Here is a 19654-nt window from a genome sequence, read left to right as displayed (position 1 = left end):
TGCCTTCCTCACCACCGACTCAACCTGCAAATTAACCCTTAGGTTATTCTGCACAAGAACTCCCAAGTCCCAAGTACATGACCATGTGTTTTCCAACATTGCAATTCATTTGCCACTTTCTTGCCTGTTCTCCTAATCTGTCTAAGTCCTTTTGCAGCCGACCTTTTTCCTCAACACTAACCATCCCTCCACCAATCTTCATATCATCTGCCAATGTGGCAACAAAGCCATCTACTTCATCATCTAAATCAGTGCTAGAGCACGAAAAGAAGGAATCTTTAATTCCTTGGGAGGGTTGGTTTGTCTCTGAACACTCTTAACAAACTTCTATAGAAGTACGTCTCCTGTCTGGTTTCATCGTGGTCTGGTATGACAATTCAACTGCAGAGGAAGAGTAGTGGACTCAACATCACAGGCACATTCCTCCCCACTACTGAAGTTATCTACATGAGCTGCCACCTCAGGAGATAACATCAGTTTCAAATGTTCCCACCATCCAGGCCATGCCATCTCCTTCCGGCAATCGTTGGACAGGAAGCACAGAAGCCCCTAGTTGCATACCAGCAGGTTCGTGGTGAGCGAGTCTGCAGGTGACTAAAATAGGTGGCATAGCAGAAATCAAGCAGGTTATCAGAAGTTACAGGGTGGGGGGGGGGGGTCTTGATCAGCTGAGTAATGAGCCAAGGAATGGCAAATAAAGTTTAATTCAGTTAAGTCCAAGATGTTGCATAATGGAAAGACAAATCCCTGAGGACTTTTACAGTGAACAGCAGGACCCTGGGAATTGTGGCAGAATGAAGAGGCCTCAGAGTACAGTTACATGATGGAGTGAATCTGGAGTTGCATGTAGGCACGGTGGTGAAGAAGGCATTTGGCACGATGGTTTTTCTAAGTTGGGATAGTGAGTGTAAGAGTTGGGAGAGGTTGTTCAGGGTACTTGAGAAGCCATCAATGAAGTAACAGTGTTCTGTTTTGGCTGTTCTACTATAGGAAACACATTAGCAAACTGGAAAGACTGCAGAAAAGATTCACAAGGATGTTGCCAGGGTCTGAGAGACTAAGTTATATGAAGATGTTAGGCAGGCTATAACTTCATTCCTTGGAGCATAAGAGGTTGAGAGATGATCTTATAAAGGTGTATTAAATTGTGGGGAATACGGTGAATGAACTCTGTCCCAGGTTTGGCGATATTAAGAACTGGGGGCTGTAGGTTTAAGGTCAGAGGGGAAAGATTCAATAGGAACGTTAGGGCAAGTTTTTTACACACGAGGTGGTGTGTATGTGGAATGAGCTGCTAGAAGAACTGGGTGAGGCTGGTGAAACAACAGCTTTTCAAAGGCAGCTAGAAAAGAAAAGGATTGTGCGGGTTTAGAAGGTTAAGAGCCAAACTCTCACAGGTGGGGCTAGCTTGGATGGGACATTTCGTCCCATGGACAGTTGGGCTGACGGGCTTTTTGCTTCCATGCTGCACAACTCTGAATCTCTTGTGTTTTTGTTCTAACTAATTTCTTGTAAAATTTGTGTGTAATTTGTGTTTTTCTTGTGAATGCTATTTATCTGATGCTATGTGACACTGGTGCAGGTAAGTATTTCATTGCACCTGTGCGTATGTCAATGAACTCAACTTTGAACTTGAAATGGCATTGCAGACAGACAGGTGGTGAGGAAGCCTTTAAGGGATGCTGGCCTTCATCAATCAGGGCACTGAGTATAGAAGCTGAGATGTTATGTTGTAGTTGTACAAGGCATTGGTGAGACCACAATCGGAGTACTCTGTATAGCTTTGGTCACCCTGCTATAGGAAGGGTGCCATTAAGCTAGAAATAGTGCAGAGGAGATTGATGAGAATGTTGTAGCAGTTTGAGGGGTTGGAACTTTATCCCTTGGAGCATAGGAAAACAAAGGCTTTTCTTATAGAAACAGAAAACCTACAGCACAATACAGGCCCTTCATGTCCTTACCTTAAAAATTACCCAGGGTTACCCATAGCCTTCTATTTTTCTGAGCTCCATGTACCTGTCCAGGAGTCTCTTAAAAGACTCTATCGTATCCGCCTTCACCACCGTCACTGGCAGCCCATTCCACACTCTCACCACTCTCTGTGTAAAAAACTTACCCCCGACATCTGCTCTGTACCTACTTCCAAGCACCTTAAAGCTGTGCCCTCTCACGTTAGCCATTTCAGCCCTGGGAAAAAGCCTCTGACTATCCACATGATCTATGCCTCTCATCATCTTATACACCTCTGTCAAGTCACCTCTCATCCTCCATTGCTCCAAGGAGAAAAGGCTGAGTTCACTCAACCTATTCTCATAAGGCATGCTCCCCAATCCAGGCAACATCCTTGTAAATCTCCTCTGTACCCTTTCTATAGTTTCCACATCCTTCCCGTAGTGAGGTGACCAGAACTGAGCACAGTACTCCAAGTGGGGTCTGAGCAGGGTCCTATAAAGCTGCAACATTACCTCTCGGCTCTTAAACTCAATCCCACAATTGATGAAGGCCAGTGCACCGTATGCTTTCTTAACCACAGAGTCAACCTGCACAGCAGCTTTGAGAGTCCTATGGACTCAGACCCCAAGATCTCAAATTGAGAAGGCAAATCATTCTCAATTTTGACGTTGCCTAAGAGGAGTATGCCCTCCATCTGTGCCCATTAGATGATAAGCCATGGGAGAAGAATTAGGCTATTCAGCCCATCAAGTCTGCTCTGCCATTCAAAAATGGCCAATTTATTTCCGTCTCAACCCCATTTTCCTGCCATCTCCCCGTAACCTTTGGTGCCCTGACTGATCAAGAACCTATGAACCTCAACTTTCAATATATCCAGTGAGGCCTGTCTGTGGCATTGAAATCCAGAGATTCACCACCCTCTGGCTAAAGAAATTCCTCCTCATCTCATTTATAAAGGGATGCCTTTATATCTGAGCCTGTGTCCTCTGGTCCTAGACTCTCCCACTATTGGAAACATCCTCTCCACATCCCCTCTGCCTAGCTCTTTTAATATTCGGTAGGTTTCAATGAGATCCCCCCCCCCCTCGTTTTTCTAAACTCAGTCAAGTACATGCCCTGAAACATCAAATACTCTTGATACATAAACCCTTCCATTCCCAAAATCATTTTTGTAAATCTCCTCCACATCCTCTCCAATGCCATTACGTCCTTGCATTGATGAGGGGCCCAAAACTGTCTACAATACTCCAATGCCTTATAAAGCCTCAGCATCAAGTGTGGACAGTGCTGGGATTTACAACCGATCTGTGCAAAAATGTGAGAGACATTGCTCATTGTATTTTCGAACAGGGCCATTTTGGACCATTGATCAGAAAATAGCAGGTTTCAATAAATCCCCTGAATATTAGCTGATTCTGCGTCTCAAGTCGTCATTTCTTGATATCTAAACGTATTGCAGTTTTAGTTTTGAAAACGTTCAAAGACCTTGAGAAAATATCCACTTGTACCTTGTTAATCCTTTTTAGAATCATTTAGTTTTTCAAAGATATTCCCCCTCATTCTTCTTAGTTGAAGACCAATCTTCCTCATCTCCCATCCCAGCTCATCATGTTTCTCCCTGGAATCAATACCATATTGTATATCCTTCTCTAGATATAGAAACCAAAACCGTGTATGTGTAAGGAAAGAGTTAAATTTACTTCCTCCTTGGTATATGCTAAAATATGTAACACAAGATAGAAGACAAAACCCTGGGAGCCTGAGGCATCGGAATGTTTTGAGAAAGTACAAAGGGGGAATCGGATCCAAGCTATGTTTTGAGAACATACCCTGCGTATCAGTCTGTAGCCTTGAGAGTAGATAATGGTAAAAAACATGTTTGTCTGGAAACGTACTTGGGTAAATTTTGAAGGGTATAAGAAGGAGTAATTGTGGAAGTAGGAATCTTCTCTTAGGTTGCTTGGCAACTAATATTAAGAGTTGCTAACCCTAACCCAATGACATTGAGGGAGAGAGAGAGAGGTAGGGAGGAGAAAGGGGAGAGAGAAAGAGAGGGAGGGGGAGGGGTATAGAGAGAGAGAGAGAGAGAAACTGGAAAAGCTATTGGGCATCTGTGGTTCCCTCTGGCGGTATGTTGTGTGGAGTGACCTAGTAATTGGTTGATAAAATATTATTCATTTTCATTTACTACTTTACTAATAATTTTTCTTTCTTTCTGTATTTTATTCTTTATATATCTCTAATAAAGTCATTCCTTAAAATCTTTAACACATGTACAGACCTGATGAAGGGTCTCGGTCTGAAGCATCATCTATTTATTGCTCTCTGTAGATGCTGCCTGACCTGCTGAGTTGTGTATGTAAAACTCTTGTACAGTGGCTCCTTTGTTTGCAAATTCCTCTTGCTGCTGAATCAGAAAAGAAGGAATGAATTTTAAACTACTTTCAGTACAACATGGTACTCTAAAAGAGATCCCACCAAAGTCCAGTTAAAGTTTGCTGCCCTTTCGTTCACCAGCCCTCCTACAATAAAGGCCAATGCATAACTTCTTAACTGTTTTGTTGTACCATTTTGCTTATCTTCTGCATGCCGCACCATGGTAGTGTATCAATTAGCACACTGCTATTACAGCTCGAGGTTATGGAGTGCCGTTCTCGGTTCCAGCCTCCTCTGTAAGCAAGTTTGTGTGTCCTTTCCGTGTGCCCTTGGGTTTCCTCCAGGTGCTCTGGTTTCCTCACAAAGACGTACCGGTTGGTCATTGTAAATTGTCCCGTGATGAAGTTGGCTCAAATGGCCAGAAGAGCCTATACTGCACTGTGTGTTTAAATAAATAATTCTCATGAATGAGCAACCAGTACACCTCCAAGTAACAGTGTTAAAGTGTTTCCTTCCCAGTTCTCTTCTTCACAGCATGGTCCAGTCTTTAGGCTAGAGGGTGTAGAAGTGGTTATGTGGCGACCCACTTTCTGCGCAGGCGAACCGGCTCACAAATAGCCAGCGCGCGGGGGGAGACTTTGGTAATGCCCCTCTGACGTCATTTCCGCCCGGAGAGGGCGGGCGCTAGGGATTAAATGCCAGTGCCGCGAAGTTTGAATAAACTAGTCTCGAAACGGCTTATCGACCGCGTGTCGTTATTTCAGCGCTGCGTGTAGCACATCGCTACATTGGTGACCCCGATGGTCCAAACAGGATTTGGACCAAAGATGACCGACTCTTCATCTGTTCACGCAGTTTCGCTAAAACTGCCGACTTTCCGGACACTGCGACCATGCGTGTGGTTTAGCCAAGCAGAAGCCCAGTTCCAGATTTGGCAGATATCCTCTGATTCCACGCGTTACTACCACGTGGTGAGCGCCCTTGACCAGGAGACAGCTGCCCAGGTTGCGGATTTCATACAGTTGCCCCCGGAAGAAGGCAAATATGAAGGATTCAAAGCGCTGCTCATTGAGACCTTTGGCCTCTCACGGCATGAGCGGGGTGCCCGCCTGATTCACCTGGACGGATTGGGAGACAGACTGCTGTCAGCATTGATGAACGAGATGCTGGTCCTGGCTGACGGACACAAGCCCTGCCTCATGTTCAAGCAAGCGTTCCTAGAGCAACTGCCTAAGGACATACATCTGCTGCTGGCCGACGCAGATTTCAGCGACTCCCAAAAGGTGTCAGCCCAGGCAGACGTGCTGTGGAAAGCCAAGAGGGAGAGCATGGCGTCCGTCGGTCAGATTACCAGGCCACGTGCCCAACAGCAGACCAGACCAGGCCCGGCAGGGGGGCACACACAGCACAGAGGCAGGAGTGAGGAGGCCAGTGAATAATGGTGTTTCTACCACCAGCGATGGGGCACCAAAGCCCGCCGTTGTCGCCCGCCCTGCAAGGGCCAGGGCCAGCTGCCGCTAATGACAATGGCGGCTGGCCACCAGGACAGCCTCTTGTACGTCTGGGACACACAGTCAGGATGCCGCTTCTTGGTCGACACCGGAGCGGAAATCAGCGTCTTGCCCCGACGGGGTACGACACCCACAACAGGAAGCCAGGACCCACCATGAGGGCCACATACGGCAGCACGATACAGACCTACGGCACCCGCACAGTGCAGCTACAGTTTGGTGCCAGCCGGTTCACATGGGACTTCACACTGGCCGCTGTGGCCCAACCACTCCTGGGGGCGGACTTCTTGCGAGCTCACAGCCTGCTGGTCGACTTGCAAGGGAAAAGACTGGAACATGCTGAGACTTTCCAGACGTTCCCCTGGGTGAAGCCAAATTAAAGGCCCCACACCTGGTCTCCATCACGCTGTTGGACAACGAATTCACCAGAATCCTGGCGGACTTTCCATCGATTCTGGCACCACATTTCACGGCAGCCATGCCCAGACACGGGGTTCAGCACCACATCCCGACCAAGGGACCACCCCTCCATGCCTGCGCACAAAGGCTCCCCCCGGAAAAGCTCTGCCTGGCGAAGGAGGAGTTCAAGAGGATGGAGGAATTGGGGATCATACAGAGGTCCAACAGCCCATGGGCCTCCCCCCTGCACATGGTGCCCAAAGCAGCCGGGGGTTGGAGACCGTGCGGCGAATACCGCAGACTGAACGAGGCTACAACTCCAGACCGCTACCCTGTGCCGCACATACAGGACTTTGCAGCAAACCTGCATGGGGCAAGAATATTTTCCAAAGTGGACCTCGTCCGGAGATACCATCAAATCCCGGTGCACCCTGAAGACATCCCCAAAACGGCACTTATCACCCCGTTCGGCCTGTTCGAGTTCCTCTGAATGCCGTTCAGCCTGAAGAATGCCACACAGACATTCCAGCGGCTAATGGATGCGGTGGGACGCGACCAGGACTTTGCATTCGTCTATTTGTACGACATCCTTATAGCCAGCAGTAGTCGCCAGGAGCATCTGTCCCACCTCCACCAGCTCTACTCCCGCCTGAGTGATCTCAGCCTCACAATCAACCCAACCAAATGCCAGTTCGGTCTCGATAACATCGACTTCCTGGGCCACAGGATTACCAAAGACGGGGCAACACCTCTGCCCGACAAGGTAGATGTGATCCGCCACTTTGCCCGGCCCAACATGGTCAAAGGCCTGCAGGAGTTCTTTGGTATGGTGAACTTCTACCACTGTTTCCTCCCTTCAGCAGCCCGTATCATGCGCCCTTTGTACACCCTGATGTCAGGTAAAGGCAAGGACATTACTTGGGACGAGGAGGCCGCGGCCGCTTTCGTTAAAGCCAAGGAAGCCTTGGCAGATGCCGCGATACTGGTGCACCCCAGAACGGACGTTCCGACCGCCCTCCCAGTGGACGCATCTGACACAGCAGTCGGTGGGGTGCTGGAGCAGCTCATCAAGGGGTGCTGGCAACCCCTGGCGTTCTTCAGCAAGCACCTATGACCACCCGAACTCAAGTACAGTGCTTTCGATCTGGAGCTGTTGGCACTGTATCTGGCAATCTGGTATTTCAGGTACTTCTCAGAAGGCAGGCCATTCACTGCGTTCACGGACCACAAACCGTTAACCTTCGCATTCACGAAGGTGTCTGATCCCTGGTTGGCTCGCCAGCAGCGACATCTGTCCTACATCTCCGAGTACACGACGGACATCCAGCATGTCTCGGGAAAGGACAACGTCGTGGCGGATGCACTCTCCAGACCAGCTGTCCAGGCCCTGTTCCTGCGGGTGGACTATGCAGCAATGGCGGAGGCACAGCAGGCAGACGGCGAGATGCCCAGCTACAAGACCGCAGTCTCGGGTTTGCAGCTGCAGGACTTTCTCGTAGGCCCAGGTGAGAGGACCCTCCTGTGTGACGTGGCTACCAGCCAACCTCGCCCCATCGTCCCGGCAGCCTGGAGGTGGCGGGTTTTCAACTCCATACATGGTTTGGCGCACCCATCTATCAGGACAACCGTCCAGCTGGTCTCCAGCAAGTTCGTGTGGCACGAATTTCGCAAGCAGGTCAGTGAATGGGCCAGAACGTGCGCGCAGTGCCAAACAGCCAAGGTGCAGCGGCACACTAAAGCCCCACCGCAGCAGTTCGAACCCACCCACTGGAGGTTCGACCACATTCATGTGGATATCGTGGGCCCCCTACCAGTGTCCCGAGGAGTGCGGTACCTCCTCACTATGGTAGACCGGTTCACGAGATGGCCAGAGGCGGTCCCGCTCACTGACACATCTGCCGATTCCTGCGCCCGAGCCCTGATTGCAACCTGGGTAGCACGCTTCGGGGTACCGGCCCACATTACCTCTGACAGAGGCGCCCAGTTCACCTCCAGCCTGTGGTCAGCTGTGGCCAGCCCGTTGGGAACGCAGCTACACCACACTACTGCCTACCACCCACAGTCGAACGGACTAGTGGAACGCTTCCACCGTCACTTGAAGTCGGCTCTCATGGCCCACCTGAGAGGACCTAGCTGGGTGGATGACCTTCCCTGGGTCCTGCTTGGAATTTGCACAGCGTCCAAAGAGGATCTGCATGCCTCGTTGGCCGAGTTAGTGTACGGCATGCCCCTGACCATCCCAGGGGAGTTCATACCAGCCCCAAGGGGGCAAGAGGAAGAACCCACAGCAGTCCTGGGCAGACTACGCGAGAGGCTCGGCAACCTGGCCCCCGTACCGACTTCACAGCACGGACGGACCCCAACCCATGTACCCAAAGACCTGCAGAACTGTAAGTTTGTGTTTGTACGAAGGGGCGGACACCGGGCACCGCTACAGCGGCCGTACAAGGGACCGTTCAAGGTGATCAACAACAACGGGTCCACGTACGTTCTGGACATTGGGGGGAGAGAGGAGGTTTTCAATGTGGATCAATTCAAACCAGCCCATGTGGACTTGGCGCAGCCGGTCGAGGTTCAGGCACCGCGGCGCAGAGGCAGACCTCCCAAACAGAGGCTGATCCAGACTGTGGACATTGGGGGGTGTATCGCCGGTTCTGGGGGAGGGGGGGATTATGTGGCGACCCACTTTCTGCGCAGGCGATCCTGCTCACAAATAGCCAGCGCGCGGGGGGAGACTTTGGCAATGCACCTCTGACGTCATTTCCGCCCGGAGAGGGCGGGCGCTAGGGATTAAATGCCAGCGCCGCGAAGTTTGAATAAACTAGTCTCGAAACGACTTACGTGTCATTATTTCAGTGCTGTGTGTAGCACATCGCTACATGGAACAAGAAATGTGGGAGGCCAACAAGAAAGGTACTCCAATAATCAAGTCACCTTAATTTTCTTATCAATTGAAAAAACCGGATTAACCAAGATAGCTTTGGATTGAACTTCAAGAAATATACTTTGGGTCAAAAAGGTTATTTTTGATCTAATCATGTATTATTTAATGATGTCCTGGTAAAAGATGCTCTTGGGAAGAACATAGACTCAGATTCACCATTCTTCAGTACATGAGTTAAAGGAGATCGAAATTGAGGTTTGGACAAGGGAAGCACAGGAGCGCCTACAGGACTGTTTTGAATCAGTGAACTGGACTGTATTCACGGATTCAGCTTCAAATCTGGATGAGTATGCTGCAGTTGTTACCGACTTCATTAAAACCTGTGTGGATGAGTGTGTGCCTACAAAGACATTCCCAAACCAAAAGCCGTGGATGAACCAGGAGGTACATTGAATGCTGAAGGCTAGATCTGTGGCATTTAAGTCTGGCAACCCAGGACTATTCAGGGAAACCAGGTATGATTTGCGGAGGCTGTTTCAAGAGTGAAGAGACAATTTTGAACATGGTTGGAGGCGACATCGGATGCACATCAACTCTGGCAGGGTCTGCAAGACATTACTTCCTAACATTGGCGATGCTTCACTACCAGATGAGTTCAACTCCTTTTATGCCCGCTTTGAAAGGGAGAATTTAACTACAGCTGTATAAATACAGTCCTATATCATGAAGTATCTGAAAGACTCTGGTTTATTATATAGAATTTAGGGAACGCAATTCTTTTCATTCCTCCTGTTTATCAAATGAACCACACTCCAGTCCAGTAGGTGGCAGTAATGCACCTTAAAGCTGGTTTGCCATAAAACAACACAGGAGGAAGAACTACCGGGTGCTGTGGGATCCCTGCAGCACTCGGTGACCCTATCATCTCTGTCTCAGGGGTTGACGTTAGGCTGCCTCTCAGGAGGGCATCGGTACCTGGTAAAGCATTGAAAAGCTGTGACAGCCAGCTAGCGGGTGTATTCAAAGACATTTTTAATCTCACTGATACAGTTGGAAGTTCTCAACTGCTTCAAAAGGGCAACAATTATACCCGTGCCCAGGAAGAGTAGTATGGTCTGCCTTAATGACCATCGCCCGGTAACACTCACATCTACAGTGATGAAATGCTTTGAGAGGCTGGTCATGACCAGAATGAACTCCTGCCTCAGCAAGGACCTGGACCCACTGCAATTTGCCTATCGCCACAATAGATCAACGGCAGACTCAATCTCACTGGCTCTTCATGGCCTTAGATCACCTGGACAAATCAATGCTAACACTTATGTCAGGATGCTGTTTATTGACTGTAGCTCAGTGTTTAACACCGTCATTCCCATGGTCCTGATCAAAAAGCTACAGAACAGGTGCCTCTGTTCCTCCTTGACTTTCTAAACATAATCTCTGCGGATTGGTGATAATATATCCTCCTTGCGCACTCTTGCCACTCTGTGTAAAAATCCTACCCCAAGATGATTTCCTCCAATCATCTTAAAAATATGAGGCCTCATGTTAACTATTTCTGCCCTGGGGGAGAAAAGTCTCTGGCTGTCCAATGAGAAGAAGGCACGTCCTGGTTGATAGGGGTCCTTAATAATGGATGCCGCCTTTTTGAGACACTTCTCCTTAAAGATGTCTTGGATACTACAGAGTCTAGAACCCAAGATGGAACTGACTCGTTTTACATTTTTATATAGCTTCTATCGATCCTGTGCTGTAGTGCCCTGCCCATACCAGACAGTGATGCAGCCGGTCAGAATGCTCTCCATGGTACATTTGTTGACATTTTTTGAGTGTTTTGTTTGACACACCAAATCTCCTCAAACTCTTATTGAAATATAACCGCTGTCTTGCTTTCTTTATAGCTACATTGATAAATTGGGACCAGGTTAGAGATCTTGAAGTTAATCACTCTCTCCACTTCTGATCCCTCGATGAGGATTCGTTCATGCTCCCTTGTCTTACCCTTCCTGAAGTCCACAATCAGCTCTTGGTCTTACTCATGTTGAGTGCCAGGTTGTTGCTGCAACACCACTCAACTAGTTAGTATATCTTGCTCCTGTACGCCTTCTTGCCTCCATCTGAGATTCTACCAACAATGGTTGTATCATCAGCAAATTTATAGATGGTATTTGAGCTGTGCCTGGCCACACAGTTGTGGGCATAGAAGGAGCAGGGCAGTGAGCTAAACACACACTGTTGATCGTCAGCAAGGAGGATATATTATCACCAATCCGCACAGATTGTGGTTAGAAAGTAGAGGATCCAATTGCAGAGGGAAGAACAGAGGTACACGTTCTGTAGTTTATTGAACAGAACTGTGGGAATGATGGTGTTAAACACTGAGCTATAGTCAATAAACAGCATCCTGACGCATGTGTTTGTGTTGTCCAGGTGATCTAAAGCTGTGTGAAGAACAATTGAGATTGTATCTGCCGTTGACCTATTGTAGCAAAAGGCAAATTGCAATGGGTCCGGGTCCTTGCTGCGGCAGGAATTCATTCTAGACATGACCAACCTCTCAAAGCATTTCATCACTGTAGATGTGAGTGCTACCCGGCGATAGTCATTGAGGCAACTCACACTAATCTTTTGGAAGAGGACAGCGAGGCTTTGAGAGGAAGTGCGGCGGCGGCCATTTTCAAATTGTCCAATTGCATCTCAGATCGGAGTTCTGAGAGGTGGGACTGCGCAGGCGCGTGAAGGAGGGAAGATATAAAAAGAACGCAGCCTTAAGCAGCGGGCAGCGGAGTGAGCCGGGCGCAGAGTGTAGGGCTTGGGCTCAGAGGGCTTAGGCGGAAGAGGGCACAGTAGGCTTATCTTTTAGTTCTTGTATTTTCAGTTATTTGGGAGGTATGAGTGTGAGGGCAGCTTGTTGTTCTCGGTGTCGGATGTGGGAGATCCTGGAGTCTCCGAGCCTCCCGGACGTCCACATCTGCGCCAGGTGCGCCGAACTGCAGCTCCTGAGGGACCGAGTTAGGGAACTGGAGCTGCAGCTCGATGACCTTCGCCTGGTCAGGGAGAGTGAGGAGGTGATAGAGAGGAGTTACAGGCAGGTGGTCACTCCGGGGCCACGGGAGGCAGATAGGTGGGTCACGGTCAGGAAGGGGAAGAGACAGGTACTAGAGAGTACCCCAGTGGCTGTACCCCTTGACAATAAGTACTCATGTTTGAGTACTGTTGGGGGGGACAGCCTACCTGGTGGAAGTGACAGTGGCCGGGCCTCCGGCACAGAGGACGGCCCTGTAGCTCAGAAGGGTAGGGATAGAAGAAAGAGGACCATAGCAATAGGGGACTCGATAGTCAGGGGTTCAGACAGGCGGTTCTGTGGAGGTGATCGGGAGTCCCGGACGGTAATTTGCCTCCCTGGTGCCAGGGTTCGGGACGTTTCTGATCGCGTCCAAGATATCCTGAAGTGGGAGGGTGAGGAGCCAGAGGTCGTGGTACATGTAGGTACCAATGACATAGGTAGGAAAGGGGAAGAGGTCCTGAAACGAGAGTATAGGGAGTTAGGAAGGCAGTTAAGAAGAAGGACCGCAAAGGTAGTAATCTCAGGATTACTGCCTGTGCCACGTGACAGTGAGAGTAGAAATGGAATTAGGTGGAGGATGAATGCGTGGCTGTGGGATTGGAGCAGGGGGCAGGGATTCAAGTTTCTGGATCATTGGGACCTCTTCTGGGGCAGGCGTGACTTGTTCAAGAAGGACGGGTTACACTTAAATCCTGGGGGGACCAATATCCTAGCGGGGAGGTTTGCTAGGGCTACAGGGCAGACTTTAAACTAGTAAGATGGGGGGGGGGCGGCGGGAATCAATTTGAGGAAACTATGGGAGAGGAGGTTAGTTCACCAGTAGAGCAAGTAAAGAGACAGTGTGTGAGGGAGGAAAGGCAGGTGATGGAGAAGGGATGCGCTCAGCCCGAAGATGTAGGGAAGAAGAAAGAAAAGGATAATAAATTTGAATGCATTGTTAGGGATGAAAAGAGGAGGAGGTGGAGAGTATCTTAAATGTATCTATTTTAATGCTAGGAGCATTGTAAGAAAGGTGGATGAGCTTAAAGCTGGAATTATGATGTTGTAGCTATTAGTGAAACATGGTTGCAGGAAAGGTGTGATTGGCAACTAAATATTCCTGGATTTAGTTGCTTCAGGTGTGATAGAGTAGGAGGGGCCAGAGGAGGAGGTGTTGCATTGCTTGTCCGAGAAAATCTTATGGCAGTGCTTTGGAAGGATAGATTAGAGAACTCTAGGGAGACTATTTGGGTGGAATTGAGGAATGGGAAAGGTGTAGTAACACTGATAGGAGTGTATTATAGGCCACCTAATGGGGCGCGTGAGTTGGAAGAGCAAATGTGTAAGGAGATAGCAGATATTTGTAGTAAACACAAGGCGGTGATTGTGGGAGATTTTAATTTTCCACACGTAGACTGGGAAGCTCATTCTGTAAAAGGGCTGGATGGTTTAGAGTTTGTGAAATGTGTGCAGTATAGTTTTTTACAACAATACATACAAGTACTGACTAGAGATGGGGCAGTGTTGGATCTCCTGTTAGGGAATGCGATAGGTCAGCTGACAGATGTATGTGTTGGGGAGCAGTGATCACAATAGCATTAGCTTCGATATAATTATAAAGAAGGACAGGACAGGACAGGACCTAGAGTTGAGATTTTTGATTGGAGAAAGGCTAACTTTGAGGAGATGCGAAGGGATTTAGAGAGAGTGGATTGGGTCAAGTTGTTTTCTGGGAAGGATGTAATAGAGAAATGGAGGTCATTTAAGGGTGAAATTATGAGGGTATAGAATCTTTATGTTCCTGTTAGGTTGAAAGGAAAGGTTAAAGGTTTGAAAGCACCATGGTTTTCAAGGGATATTAGAAATTTGGTTCGGAAAAAGACGGATGTCTACAATAGATATAGGCAGCATGGAGTAAAGGAATTGCTCGAGGAATATAAAGAATGTAAAAGGAATCTTAAGAAAGAGATTAGAAAAGCTAAAAGAAGATACGAGGTTGGTTTGGCAAATAAGGTGAAAGTAAATCCGAAAGGTTTCTACAGTTATATTAAAAGCAAGAGGATAGTGAGGGATAAAATTGGACCCTTAGAGAATCAGAGTGGTCAGCTATGTGTGGAGCCGAGGGAGATGGGAGAGATTTAGAATGATTTCTTCTCTTCGGTATTCACTAAGGAGAAGGATATTGAATTGTGTAAGGTGTGGGAAACAAGTAAGGAAGTTATGGAACCTATGACAATTAAAGAGGTGGAGGTACTGGCACTTTTAAGAAATTTAAAAGTGGATAAATCTCCGGGTCCTGACAGGATATTCCCCAGGACCTTGAGGGAAGTTTGTGTAGAAATAGCAGGAGCTCTGACGGAGATCTTTAAGATGTCATTAGAAACGGGGATTGTGCCGGAGGATTGGTGTATTGCTCATGTGGTTCCATTGTTTAAAAAGGGTTCTAGAAGTAAGCCTAGCAATTATAGACCTGTCAATTTGACATCAGTGTGGGTAAATTAATGGAAAGTATTCTTAGAGATAATATTAATAATTATCTGGATAGACAGGATCTGATTAGGAGTAGCCAGCATGGATTTGTGCGTGGAAGGTCATGTTTGACAAACCTTATTGAATTTTTTGAAGAAGTTACGAGGAATGTTGACGAGGGTAAGGCAGTGGATGTAGTCTATATGGACTTCAGCAAAGCCTTTGACAAAGTTCCACATGGAAGGTTAGTTAAGAAGGTTCAATCGTTAGGTATTAATGCTGGAGTAATAAAATGGATTCAACAGTGGCTAGATGGGAGATGCCAGAGAGTAGTGGTGGATAATTGTTTATCGGGATGGAGGCTGGTAACTAGCGGGGTGCCTCAGGGATCTGTTTTGGGCCCAATGTTGTTTGTAATATACATAAATGATCTGGATGATGGGGTGGTAAATTGGATTAGTAAGTATGCCGATGATACTAAGGTAGGAGGTGTTGTGGATAATGAGGTGGGTTTTCAAAGCTTGCAGGGAGATTTATGCCGGTTAGAAGAATGGGCTGAATGTTGGCAGATGGAGTTTAATGCTGAGAAGTGTGAGGTTCTACATTTTGGCAGGAATAATCCAAATAGAACATACAGGGTAAATGGTAGGGCATTAAGGAATGCAGAGGAGCAGAGAGATCTAGGAATAACAGTGCAGAGCTCCCTGAAGGTGGAGTCTCGTGTAGATAGGGTGGTGAAGAAGGCTTTTGGAACGCTGGCCTTTATAAATCAGAGCATTGAGTACAGAAGTTGGGATGTAATGTTACAATTGTACAAGGCATTGGTAAGGCCAAATTTGAAATATTGTGTACAGTTCTGGTCACCGAATTATAGGAAAGATATCAGTAAATTAGAGAGAGTGCAGAGACAATTTACTAGGATGTTACCTGGGTTTCAGCACTTAAGTTACAGAGAAAGGTTGAACAAGTTAGGTCTCTATTCATTGGAGCGTAGAAGGTTGAAGGGGGATTTGATTGAGGTATTTAAAATTTTGAGAGGGATAGATAGAGTTGACGTGAATAGGCTGTTTCCATTGAGAGTAGGGGAGATTCAAACGAGAGGACATGATTTGAGAGTTAGGGGGCAGAAGTTTAAGGGAAACATGAGGGGGTATTTCTTTACTCAGAGAGTGATAGCTGTGTGGAATGAGCTTCCTGTAGAAGTAGTAGAGGCCAGTTCAGTTGTGTCATTTAAGGTAAAATTGGATAGGTATATGGACAGGAAAGGAGTGGAGGGTTATGGGCTGAGTGCGGGTAGGTGGGACTAGGTGAGATTAAGAGTTCGGCACGGACTAGGAGGGCCGAGATGGCCTGTTTCCGTGCTGTGATTGTTATATGGTTATATGGTTATGGTTAATCTTCTTGGGCACTGGTATAATTGTTGCCCTTTTGGAGCAGGTGGGAACATTCGACAGTAGGTGTGAGAGGTTGAAAATGTCTTTGAATACACCTGGCAGTTGGCTGGCCCAAGTTTTCAGAACCTTACCAGGTACTCCGTTGGGGCCTTCTGCCTTGCTAGGATTCACCTTCCTGAAAGACAGCTTAACATCGGGCTCGGAGACAGAGATCACAGGGCCACTGGGTGCAGCAGAGATCTTCAGCTGTGTTTCTCCCTTTCAAAGTGTGCACAGAAGGCATTCACTTCAGCTGTAGTGAAGCATCGCTGCTGTTGGGTTTCACTTTGTAGAAAGTGGTGCTGTATAACTGCGAATTACTTCACCGTAGAAGGCACCAAAACACTGAATTACAGCAGAAAATCAGAGGACAAACGAGAGGGAGGATATATCGGGCAAACTAAAAAGAAATAGACTAAACCCATATAAATACTCGGGATCTGATAACCTACATTTCGGACTGTAAAGATTCTGACGGACTGAGCTGTGATCTTCGAAACTTCCCTAGATTTGAGGAAGTACCAGCAGGTTGGAAAGACGCTGCTGAAGAACTGAGGGAAATGGAAAGCAGAAAACAGAAGTCAATTAGCCTGACGGTCTCGGTGAAAGGTCTCCTCCAGCATTTGGACTGTGCTACTGATGCACTATCAGTAACTCCAAAAGTCTGGAAGTCGAGTAAATACTGAAAGGCTTTTATTAGCAGTAAAACGGAGCACGTCCATGGCAGATGACTGCCCTGGACTGTGGGAGGAGCAGTGACACCATTGCCTTTATCCAGGGGTCTGTGGGAGGAGCCACAGAAGCAGTCAGCAGAGGGGCGTGTCCTGACGGGTATACATGGTTTCCCACAGCTACTTAGCTTGACTTCTGTCATTGGGAAAATGTTGCAATCCCTTAGTAAGGCAATAGCAGCAAGTCACCCAGCAGAGTCAACATGGTTAATGAAAGGGGAATAATGTTTCATGCAGTTGTTATCAGTCTTTGAACAAGATCATGAGAATATATTGAATGAATGAATGAATGAATAATATACCAGAATGAATGAAAAAATCATTTTCAAGTTGTCAAATAGTGATCACTGAGGTGCAGAGGGATCAATCAAAGCCTCAACTATCTACAATCTAATGATTGAGATGACAGGACTGAATGTACATAGAACACCACAGCGTAGTACAGACCAATTAGTCCATGATGTTGTGCTGACATTTTAAACCACTTTTAGATCAATCTAACCCCACCTTCTGCACAGTCCTCCTTCCTTGTCATCCATGTGCCCACCTAAGTGTTTCTTAAATGCTCCGAATGTACCTGCCTCTCCCACCACCCCCGGCACTGCATCACCACCCTGTGCAAAAGACCTACCTCTGACATCCCCCCATCCCTCTCCAATCACCTTGAAATTGTGTATTCAGCCCCAAACCTTTGTTCCCATAAGTGAATATTAAGACCAGTGATCTTGATCAACTTAACAGAGAATTTTTTTTGTGAATCACATACTCCTTATTTTACAGTAGAGTGCAAAACGCAGAAAATTATCAAGTATTGAAGAACTGAAATATCAGCAATTCAGAAGTATTCATCCTCCTTTGCTGAATCACCTCTTGCAGCTATTACAGCCAGGAGTCTGTTAGCTTTGCACAACGTGACTGAGCAAGATTTGCCCATTCCTCTCTGCAAGTTGCTGGAGCTGTGCCAGACTAGTTGGTGGTCCTGAGGTCCTGCCAGCGGTGTTTGGTCAGGACTCTGAGCCATTCAAGGACATCCTCCCCACTCCGTGATTGCTCTGGTAGAGTACTTTCAGTCATTGCCCTGCTGAGTGTGGTGAACTACATATACCTGTCTGGACACGCCCCTCCCCCCCCCCCCCCCCCCCGCTGACTGCTCCCGTGGCTCCTCCCACAGACCCCGGTATAAAGGCCATTGGGGCCTGAGCCCAGCCCTCAGTCTCCAGGATGTAGTATGGTGGTCAATTGCTGCTTGATCTTTCTTCCAGTCAATAAAAGCCGACATCTCGCCTCACGTCCCAGAGAGTTATTGATGATGCATCAATTTAGATAGATAGATAGATACTTTATTCATCCCCAAGGGGAAATTCAACATTTTTCCAGTGTCCCATACACTTATTGTAGCAAAACTAATTACATACAGTATTTAACTCAGTATAAATATGATATGCATCTAAAATCACCCTCCCAAAAAGCATTAATAAGTAGCTTTTAAAAAGTTCTTAAATAGTTTACTAAAGTGCATTGAGTGGTAACTTAAGCTCAGTCCTAACCCCAGCACTTTAACATGTCTTGCCCCTGGTGGTTGAATTGTTGAGCCGAATGGCGTTGGGAGGTAATGATCTCTTCATCCTGTCTGAGGAGCATTGCATTGACAGCAACCTGCTGCTGAAGCTGCTTCTCTGTCTCTGGATGGTGCTGTGCAGAGGATGTTCAGGGTTTTCCATGATTGACCATAGCCTACTCAGCGCCCTCCGCTCTGCCACCGATGTCATACTCTCCAGTTCTGTGCCCACGACAGAGCCCGCCTTCCTTACCAGCTTATTAAGACGTGAGGTGTCCCTCTTCTTAATGCTGCCTCCCCAGCACGCCACCACAAAGAAGAGGGCGCTCTCCACAACTGACAGATAGAACATCTTCAGCATCTCACTACAAACATTGAATGACGCCAGCCTTCTGAGGAAGTACAGTCAACTCTGTGCTTTCCTGCACAGGGCATCTGTGTTGGCAGTCCAGTCTAGCTTCTTGTCTAACTGCACTCCCAGATACTTGTAGGTCTTAACCTGCTCCACACATTCTCCATTAATGATCACTGGCTCCATATGAGGCCTAGATCTCCTAAAGTCCACCACCATCTCCTTGGTCTTGGTGATATTGAGACGCAGGTAGTTTGAGTTGCACCATATCACAAAGTCCTGTATCAGTTTCCTATAGTCTTCCTCCTGACCATTCCTGACACACCCCACTATGACCGTGTCATCAGCGAACTTCTGCACATGGCAGGACTCCGAGTTATATTTTATTTTATTCCAGTCAATTTTATTGACTGGAAGTTTTAAAACATGGAAAATGCCGATCTTACCTTACGCTCGGCGATCGAGACGGCCAACACGCTGGAAGCTGCTCTGCACAACGCTGACGCTGTCCAGCCGCGCTATCCCCCGCCGGTCCCATGGACACCTCAGACCTCGCCACCCACGAGCGAATTCACCAACGCCGCTGCCAGTCGCGAGTCCACGAACTCCCCGAACCCGACCACAGCTGCTGCCAGTCGCAAGTCCGCGCAGTGTTACTTCTGCGGACTCGAAAAGCACCCCCGAAAACGCTGCCCGGCCCAAGAAGCGACCTGCTCCAGCCGCAGGAAGAAGGGCCATTTTGCCAAGGTCTGTAAGTCTGAACCACGAGCGGGGTCGGGCAGTGCTGTGTGTGAGACATGGGGGCCGCCATCTTTGTCGGCGTCAACACGCCCTGCCCCCAACCCACCGGTGTTTATCGGGCACCAAGACGGCAGTTCAACTCTGGCCTCCGTAACCCTCGACCAAAGAGCCCCACACCAGCTTGCAAGGTCAATGATGGAC

This window comes from Hypanus sabinus, chromosome 10, assembly GCF_030144855.1.
Source record: "Hypanus sabinus isolate sHypSab1 chromosome 10, sHypSab1.hap1, whole genome shotgun sequence".
In the NCBI taxonomy this organism is placed as follows: Eukaryota; Metazoa; Chordata; class Chondrichthyes; order Myliobatiformes; family Dasyatidae; genus Hypanus; species Hypanus sabinus.
The sequence above is the reverse complement of the archived record's forward strand: the minus strand, read 5'-3'. Positions refer to the sequence as shown.